The sequence below is a fragment of the Acyrthosiphon pisum genome, chromosome X (genome assembly GCF_005508785.2).
Source record: "Acyrthosiphon pisum isolate AL4f chromosome X, pea_aphid_22Mar2018_4r6ur, whole genome shotgun sequence".
NCBI classification, from domain to species: domain Eukaryota; kingdom Metazoa; phylum Arthropoda; class Insecta; order Hemiptera; family Aphididae; genus Acyrthosiphon; species Acyrthosiphon pisum.
In genome coordinates, this window is record NC_042493.1 from 16,114,219 (window position 1) to 16,125,259 (window position 11,041).

Here is an 11,041-nt window from a genome sequence, read left to right on the forward strand (position 1 = left end):
TAACACAATAACACATATACGTAGAACGTAGATAATAGCAATAGCACGGTATGATTGTTGAGAAAGAGAAAAATAGCCAAACATAAAACACTAGTGACTGAAAAATGGTTCATGGATTAGACTCATTAGAGCAACATCTTATCCATATTGAATAAAAAATAACTAGCAAAAAACTCGTAAAAAAATATGTTATAAACTTAAATGACGTAAATGACACAAAAGACCAGTTATAAAAACAAATTAGTCGAATTTTGTAAACGTGTTTAGTGTTTACAGCTGTTATTTGTTGATCGTTGCCGGCCGGCTTCCGATCGGTATGATTCGGCGTATGGAAGGGGAACCAATGTGCAGCGACGGACGCGTTTTCATAGATGGAACTTGTGGGCCATAGTATATATATATATATATATATATATTATCACTTATAAAGTATAAATCTACTATTTGTTATTATTATTATTATTATTTTTATTTTTCATATGTTTAACTTTAGTATTGATTGGCTCAAGTATTGATTTAGATTTTCAATAATGGTTTAAAACCCATGTTAATGGTTTTGCATTTCATAAAAAATATGAAGACCCTCCTGGACTAGATAGGTACTGAAACATTTTGAACACAAAGAAGCTGTAATAAAAGTTTTGAGCATGGTCACATTAGAAGAGATAATGATGGACCAACAAACAAATTAAAATGTAACTAAAACTCAAAGAAAATTATAGAAAAAGAGAATATTAGCTTCAAAAATCTCAAAATTAAACAGAGAATTATTATTTCACAGGGATTTAGTTTAAAATTAATTCATATAATAGGCACATAGGTACCCTACTGAATCGACTACTATGGTCATATTAGTATTAATCACTAATTACTAACATATTTTGAAATTTATGTGAAATGTGTGTAGAATTCCAAAAGAAGCAGATCAATTGGTATACTTTCAAAGTTAGGTCCAGCAATGGAACCTTAAACATATATGTCTACAGACTCACTGGAAAGTTGTGTATGTATGGCTACAGATCTTTTAAGAAATAATTATTAATTTCATTATCATATTTTTGCTAAACCATTTCTCCAGATAAGCGTTTACTTAAACATCTAAATTATAAAGACTAAAATATGTAGAACTACAAGATAATATATTGGTTTTATATAACTTATTGACGGCATAGCCCAACAACACATAAACAAGACAATCCTCGAGGACCAATATAATTTTATAAATTCAAAAGAATTTATGGGTTAAAGTTTTTAATATATTATATAATAATAAAATTAAAAAATATTTTTAATACATTTTAATATAATCCTTATATCACGTTAATATTCACATTTATCATCTGTTTTAAATCTAATGATCTAAATCAGGGATGGGCAACTGGCGGCCCGCTTACTATTTTTCACTGGCCCGGCTACATTTCAATTTAGTTAGTAAAAATATATAATGTTAAGATTTTTCTGTATTTTATTTATTATATTTATAAAATTATTAAAACTGATATAATGTTTATATGTAAACAATATTATATTATTGATAGGCGTATAGTTAACATTAAGTTTTTCTTTTTTGCTTTATCTGGCCTGCTAGATTTTCACACATTCAAAATTGGCCCTCTAGTATCATTGAGTTGCCCAACCCTGATTTAAATCAATGGTGCCAAAAAGGCACTCCAAGCTCATTTTAGGGGCACAACGACTCACCCGAGAATGAAAAAAATTATTTACAATTTATTATAGTTAAAAAGACAAATAATTGTTATACACATAAAATTACTTAGCGCACTATCTAGTAAAAACATATCTTCCTGTCTAAAAATGTAATGAATAAAGCCATACAAATAGTCAACTCCATCAAGTCACAACCTCTGAAATCCACACTTTTTAAAATCTTGTGTGACGATATGGGAAGTATTCATAGTACATTACTTTTCCATACAGAAATCAGGTGGCTATTTTGCGGTAATGTTAACATGGAATTGCGGACTGAAATTTCTTCATTTCTAATGGACCGCAACGCTACATTAGCTGAAACCATGAATGAAGTGACTTGGCTTTGTCAACTACCGTACTTGGCAGACATTTTTAATAAAATTAACAAACGCAATAGGAGCGAAGCAATAACAATACTCCTACCCTTTGCTACCACTTATCTATGTGAAACAGGATTTTCGGCCCATGTGGCTACTAAAACCAATTACTAAAATCTTAATCTAGAACCTGACCTCCATATCCAGTTGTCAAAAATTGAAGAAGATATTGCCAAACTTTCCAAAAATAAACAGCCACAAAAATCCCATTAGTTTTTCACATTCATTTTTAACTTTTAAAGCAGTTTTTCTATTTTGAAATATTTTTTCTCTTTATTTTCAACTATAATTTTGTAATTTGTTTATAATAAGTTAAATAAAATTATTTAAATCTAGTAATGAAAACTAGTGTTCAATTCTATCATGTTCTTTGTAGTATTCACATGGAGGAACCATCGATAAATTTAGACCAACTAAAGGGCACTGCCAGGCTAAAAATGTTGAAATCCGCTGATCTAAATAAAAAACTAAATTAAACTTTGGTGAGTTAAATAAATTGTACAATTAATAGGACAGGGTTACTACTCACTTTTTTCTTCAAAAAAGTGAGAATAGTGAGTATTATTTGTAATTAAGTGAGTAAAATTTTAGTAAAAAGTGAGTATTATTTTCATTGTGAGTTTTTTTAATCAAAAATATAAAAAAAAATACAACTGTTTTTAATATTTTCATTTTTTTATTGTTTATTATTAAAGTACATAAAGTTACAAGATATAACGTAATTACAGTCTTATAAAAACAATATAATATATTAATAGTTATAACAGTATGAAGTAAATAAATATAATTTAACCAACAAATATAATAATTATAATATATTAAAAAACTGGTTTAAAATGAATTAAGAGAAAATAATAAACATATCATATAATTAAAACATCTTTAGTTACCTTACCCAAATAATCCTTAAGTTTAAAGTTTAAAATTATGGTAATTTATATTTTTGGTAAATTAATCAACTAACATTAAAATAACAAACATCACTTTTTTTGTTAATAAACATATTTTATATAATATTAATAGGAATCTCAGTCATTTTTATCAGTCTTTTGCTTTTTAATAAAATTAGTAATTAGGCAGTTTTTTCTTTTTTCAATTTTTTTTTGAATGAGATTTGCTTCTGATTCATTTTCTCGCTCTTCATTTCTTAATTTTGTGGCTGCTTCGATCATACTTTGGGCTATTTTTGCTTCAACAGCGTCATTTTTATTAAGTGCTTTTTTTAATCTTTTATTCCCATCGTTTAATAATTGATCAGATGCTTTCTTTTGATTAATTTGAATATTTACTGCAGACTTAAGCTGCCCTTCTAGATGTTCTATACCTTTTTTTGTTTTCTCTACCTCTGCCAGGTCTTTTTGTTTTTGAATTTCTTCATTCTCCCTTTGTTGTCTTAGCTGATCTGTTTCCTGTTCCAGTTTTTTTTTTTTATCTAAATAAGTCATATAATTTTGTCTAGCCATCTGTGCACTAACCATCAATTTTTTTGAAATGGGCACCATGTCTGGACGGTTTTGATAAAACTGTAACCCTGACTTTATGTTTAGCCGAGCGTTTAACATCCGACAAGACATGGCTGTCTTATCATCTGTTATTACATTACTAGATACTGAAAATTGACGTTCAACATCAGCACTGCCATGTGATAATGTTAGGCTAGCAGTTACAACTTTACAAATATTTGGATATTTAACATTACCAAAACTATCCTGAATTTGTATAAATTGATTCCAGTAGTGATCTATGCGCATTTCACCACCTAATCCATTGTTGAAGATCTTAGCTTGCAATTTAGATTCACATCTAAGCAATCTCCACTCATCTGCTAGGACCCCTGGGTCAACTTCAAAAGGTAAATATGTAGATATCTTAACTACTTCTGAGCAACTTCTTTCAACTTGTAATTCAGTTGGCATTAAACAACGAAAATATTTTATTTTGGTAGCATGTAGAAATGAAGTTTTATTTAATATATGTTTTCCTGCCGATATGTAATGAGCTTGAACCGATTTTAAAAATAATAATTTGCATCTTTCTGATACCAATGATAAAATTGTTGATACTTGAATAGGAAGTTCAATTAAATCTAATGATTTTAAATTATCATGGTCAAATAAAGAAGTATTATTGTTCCAGGTCTTCAATACTTCCGCCTTACAAACTTTACCAGCAATTACTATGATGAGGTTACGCAATTCAGAGTGTAATACATGAATAAGAGGCTCTTGACGTTGAAATATTAAAGTAAATTTTTGAAATATTTTAGCACTATTTATTATAAAAATTATTTCAGCTTTTACAGTTGGCTCATTTAAAACTTTGTGAATTCTTAAATATTTAGGAGTCTTCATAAGTTCACTCCTATGTTGTGGAATAAATGTTTCGAAATAATATATGATTCCATCCCATTGTTCAATGAGTCTCTCAGCTGCTGGTCCTAACGTAAGCCAACGCGATTCACAATGTTTAATAAAACGATGTTTTGGTAATTTTTGTTTTATTTGTATGTCTGTAAAGTCTTCTAAACGTTTTGGCCAATCTTTAAAAAAATAATAAATACTTATTATCATATCAGATATATCCGATCCAATGTGTTGCAGGCCTTTCACAAAAGCATTATGCACAGTATGGATATTACAAGACCCAATTTCAACTAGCCCTTTTCCACGATGTGACTTTATATTACTATTTATTATCCTTGCTACTTTTTTATTCACATTCGGGCCATCTGATCCTAACATAAGTAGCTTTTCTTTTGGCAGATCTGCATTATCCAACGCTATCATTAAATACTCGATAATTTTTTCTGCATTAGCGGAAGTTATGAAAAATGTTTCTAAATGCACCACAATTATTTCATTTTTATTCTTACTCCAATAACGAATAGCCACCTGCAGTTCTTTTTTCCCTTCAGCATTCGTGGTCTCGTCGTACAACATTGTATAGTATGAACTGTGAATATCATCTATAACAATAGATTTAAAATATGGTCCTAAAGCATCAGATATTAAGTATGACATCTTAGAACGCCCAAGAGTGAACTGATCAGGAAAAGAGTCTGGAAACATAGATTTAAATATTTCACTTAAACCATCACATGAAGTAGCAGACATGTTACAAATTACACTTTTTATTGTCCAAATAATTTCTGCTTTAATTGCCTGCTCATTTTTACAATACATTTTAATGCCCAATGTATGTAATGGCGTTTTAGTGTTTTTCTCAGTGACACTCTTTTCAATAGCATCAGTGTTAGTTTGTTTTGCTACACTACCATACAAATGTAATTGCTTAATACCCAATTTATCTATACATTGGGATTTATGTTTTTTTGTACTTGCATGCTGAGTCAGAGACTGAAAACCTTTGTTATCACAGTTGATTGTGCAAGCACAAACAATACACAATATGTTTGTTGTTTTTTCACATAATCTTGCCCATTCACCGATTTTGAAACCACCACTATCAATTTTTTCAAACCATAATTTATTTATACTGCACTTCTTTGATTCACTCATCTTGAAATGAGGAATTAAATCTATAAAACACATTGACATAACTTTATATTAATTTTAATTATATTTAATATTTACATACAAATTATCAATTATTATTTAAAATTGTTTCAAAACTATAATAATAATAATAATATTCAGTAAGTACAGAAGAAGGATCGGCATACAGTTTACATAAAAAAAATTAGTGAATCATTTAAATAAATATTAATAATTTTAATAAATATTTAATATTACACAATTGACAATGATTACCTATTGCAAATCATTAATATTCAGTGATTGGGAATAATGCGCAGTGAGTAGTGATCAAATGTCAAATCACTACATACTACAAATTACTAATTTCCAATATGAACATTTAAAAAAAAAATTATGATAGTAATAGCGAGTCAATTATTGGAGGCAAGTAGCTGTAGCGTTGGCGCGCTGCTACAAAAAACCTGTAGCGTCCCGATCACTGTTAATATTTAACTTAAACAGAAATGCTAAGAGTAAGACCTAAGCCAGAGAAAAAATGTGATTAAACATGTTATTTTATTTATAACTTCTTACAGATTATAACTAAATTTACTAAACTTGATAATATTATCCTATGTCTATAGGTACATTAAAATGAACCTATTAGTATTACTAACTAAATAACGAGATACTGAATTTTACTTACTTATGTTTGCTACAAATTAAAGTTTGGTGATTCCAACTCGGCGAAAACGAAATTGTATTTAAAACATTGTATTTTATAACAATGAAATATTAATGTAAGATTATACTAAAACTAAATAAAAGTGATAACACTGATAACTGCGAAAATGCGGCTTTTCGTTTACGGTCACGGTATATTGTCATAATAGGTAATACTAATATTATTGTTCTATGCTAATATATTAATTGATAGTAAATCATCTAACCACAGCCTGCTACTGCAGGCTGATACAGATAATAATAATTATTATCTAAATCTGTGTATCTAACATGGTTAATCAATTAATTTATTTAGTATTATCAATTTAACATAAACATATTATACATATATTATAATATAGATTACGGAAAATGGAAAATTCGTAGGTAATTCCATGATAAATATTTATAGAATTTTCGAATATTTAATTTAAACACTTATTTATAAAGAGCTTAAAAAAGTGAGAAAAGTGAGTTTTTTTAGGAAAATCAATGAAATAGTGAGAAAAAGTGAGCACCTTCAAAAAAAGTTAAAATAGTGAAAAATAGTGAGATAGTAGCAACCCTGATAGGAGTGAAAAGGGCATAGTCAACAGTAGCAACCAATTGTATACATTAATAGATAGGTTATTTATAATAGAATAAAAAAATTTCACATAGATAAATAGTGTTACAAAATCTGCAAAAATGTGATATTCCAATATAGGAATTACAACAGTTGAACTTACTGGAACATAATTTACAGAAAGATGAAAAGCCGCATAGAATTCCAAGAGGAACAAAAAAAAACTGTGCGTGTAACGAGTACGCACAGATGAAATGAAACTTCTTTCAGTCATTTACCTCATAGAATATTAGATTTGTATTGGAATAAAACATAAAACAATAAAAAAAGCTAAATCAAACTTGCAAAATTAAACGAATAACCTGATCTTAACACCATATTTTTTTTGTTTGATTAAAGTAGATTAACAAATATAATAATAATTAATATTTATAATAATATAATAGGTTATCGGGTGTCCGTGAAAACACAAAAACGTAAAAAAAAAAGGAAAAAAAATGTTGTTCCTAGACCGGAATCAAACCACCTCTTCCGTGATTAGTAGCTTCATGAACTGACCACTACGCTATTTCAATGTGACGGCGGTAAGTAACACGCCATAATCTTTTTTTTTTTGTACCCTCTGTAAAGAAGTTTCACTTCAAAAAGATAGAAAATATAGAAATAGAACATATCAATTTTAACATACAATGAAAAAAAGATATATTAGGTTAGGTTTAAAGCATTTATTAAATTTAATTCTACAAATACAAATTTCAATTACACATAAAATTAAATATTAAAAAAGGAATTTACGACCATATATTTGGTCAAGTTACTTTCATTAAAACTCATTCTATAGGGTGCTAATATAGTTTTATGCATAGAAAAAACCTTTCCACGTCAACCGAGGTAATCGGTGCATATTTCATATAAACTAAATCATTTAAATCATACTGTTGCACATTTATGTTTAGTCAGTGGAGTGTTTAGGGGGTGGGCCCGCTACGCATGAGCCCACCCACATACTTATATGTTATATAAGTACTAGACTAGTGTAAGTCCGATGCTCAATGAAAAATGATAATATTATTTATAAATAGTTAGAAAAAAAATTGTTTTGATTAGGTATTTAATAAAATGTATAGCACTATGAGTGAGTGAGTGAGTAACGTATATATGTATATTATACGTATTCATATTTTCAGTATTACAGTATTATTATAGTCAACGACAACGACACAACACTGAGGCTCGTGGTCTTCTAGTTTCTACATTTTCAAATTTTCTTCATTTCATGTAATTTTAACTCTATTTTACTTGGATGGTATTTTAGGTCTCATTAACAACTTATCAGTTTATTAGCAAAAATCTTCTCTAGATATTATCAAGTGTTTGAAATTAGTAAAGACAACAAAAATGTTATTACAAAATATGAGAAATGAAGACAAATTTCTGTGATTGCTACTCAAGAGTTAAATACAACAATACCATGTAACCAAACTACTACAACCTCAATTTCTATGCTAAGTAGAAAAATGAATTTATCATCAAAATTGAACAATAGTTTTGTTTATTCTACGGTTGGTAAAATTAATTCTTTCAAACTCAAGACTGTAAATGAAAAATATGAAATTCGACGTCAATACTTTGAAATTATAGACACAATTATACAAGAAATGAATTATAGATTTGATGAAAATATAGATATATTAACTGCTGTTGATGCATGTGATCCAAATTCCAGTAATTTTATGGACATTGAAAAATTGAAATACTTGGTAAATATTTATGGACGAGACAATGTGTAATATAGAAACCTCGATAGAAACTATTGCTTCTCAATCAATTTTAGTAAGAAATATGTTTGAAAATACTCCAAACATTGTAGAGCTTTACAAAGAATTAACAATTATAAAACCCGCTTTTCAAGAAACTAAGGAAATAATTACTCGAGTTTTAGTGATACCTGTGACAAGTGCGACTGCTGAGGAGCTTCTCTGCGATGCATAGAATCAAGACATATTTAAGATCTAAAATGACAAGTGAAAGACTTCATAATTCTGCAATTTTATCAATAGAAAGGGAACTGAGTGGACAGTTAATACAAGATCCAACATCAGTCATAGATGAATTTGCCATGAGCAAAAACCGTAGATTATCGTTTTCTTTATAATTATACCATACATTAAAAATATTTATTTGATTTTTAATTTGTAAAATGTGTATGTTTTAATATGTATTATTAATACCAAAAGTATACATTTTTATTTGTGTTTTCAAAAGATTTGAATATTTAAAGTTTATGTTTTAGTAAAAGGTAAGATACCTATTGGTAATAAAAATACTAAAACTTTTAAATAGATCAAATTGTAGTATAAGGAGGAGGTAAAACCATTCTGAACTTAATTTTTGTGGCCCGTCCACAAAAAAAGTTCTGGACACGCCACTATGTTTAGTGCAGTGCCATTATGAATACTATTGATTTTTTTAAGTTCTACGCATCCATTATTCTTTGAAAAAACACCATTGCACTTTTCTAAAATCAATTTCGCTACTTCACCATTAGCTTCCTCTAACTTGTGTTTCGCTTCTCACACAGTACATATACTCTTTGCCAAAACTATACAATTTTGGCACAATAACGATAGTTATTTTATTAGTCATATATTTATTACTGGTTTTTACACTGGTTTTATAATTTCTGGTACCTAATAATAATATAATCCAAGTACCTATAATATGCATTGAAATACCTAAGTTAAATTTTCAAAAAAATATGTAAAAATTAAGAAAAAATAACCAAATGGGGGAAAAGCAAAAAAAAGTTTACTTCATTAAAATCAGAAACCTATTTATATATAAGAATTATCTTTCTATCACACTCCCCTCAAAAGAAGCATTTGCTACAAAATCCAAACCCTAGTTATGAATAATTATGTGATTTCAACCAATAAAATAAATAGATGGTTGAAATATCAGGTGCAGCACAGGCTGCAGAGGCTGAACCAGTAGGACCCTATATATTTTTGAGTGATAATCAATCAAACTTATGGTTTTAATAATAATAATAATTTTTAGTATTGCAAAAGTACAATTAATTTTTAAAATTATAATAATGGATAATATAATATTAACTATTAAGTAATATACCTATATAAGTAAAAATCGAGGTAAAAATATACAATTAATCAACAAATAAAAATAATAAAAAAAAGATGAGAAATAAAATAAAAATATACAAGATACAGCATATGTACACACTTTATATTATTTTTATTGGACAATATTGCTTAAAGTAAATCAGAGATGATGGTGTTAAAAATGTTCTTAGTAATAACTATTTGTTGGAAGATCTCAAGTGCATGATATAAATATAAGTAGGTATATAACTAGTTATATTTATATCATGTATTGTGGAGATATGGATGTCATTATAGTGTTGTTGTGCTTATGAAAACAATTGAAATGAGTGGCACTCGAATTTTAAAACGGTAAAAAATATTTACTGGAAAAAAAATGATCGGTAAAATGTACCGAGCTCCCATCTTTAAGTACGTAAATAGCAAATTTTACTCTCAGCAGAACATGTGTAGCTCAGTCAATTTAAAAATTAGAGTGAATTGACTTCTTATAAAATCTAAAGGTAAGATTATCTAGATTTATTATCTAGACAACCTCGTGGGCTTTTTTTTAAAATTTTAAAGCGAGTTATGTGCATTTTAAGATGTTAAAACAATTTTAAAATACTCATAACTCGCGTTAAAGTTAAAATATAATAAAAAGCCCATGAAGTTGCCTAGTTAAAAATCTTACCTTAGATTTTATAAGAGGTCAATTCGGTCTAATTTTTAAGCTAACGGAGCTACACGTGTTCTGCTGAGCGTAAAATTTGCTATGTTACGCACTTGTAAGACGGAGAGAACACATGCAAGAATCACGTCCTCTTAAGGCTTTGAGTGTTTTGATAATAAATATGCAGATTGAGTTGAGAGTTGTTTAAAAGTTTATTTTTGAGCGATTTATATCTTATTAGTTTTTTGATTTAATAAGTGGAATACCTCAATTATCTTTGATAACAATATCTTTTTCACCAGTGGCGCCCAACTAAATTTTTTTAGGGGGGGGGGGGGCAATGAAAATAACTAATCTTCACCAATCCCCCCCCCCCCGGACATAAAAACTATGTCGTGGGGGCAAACCCTCTCTTC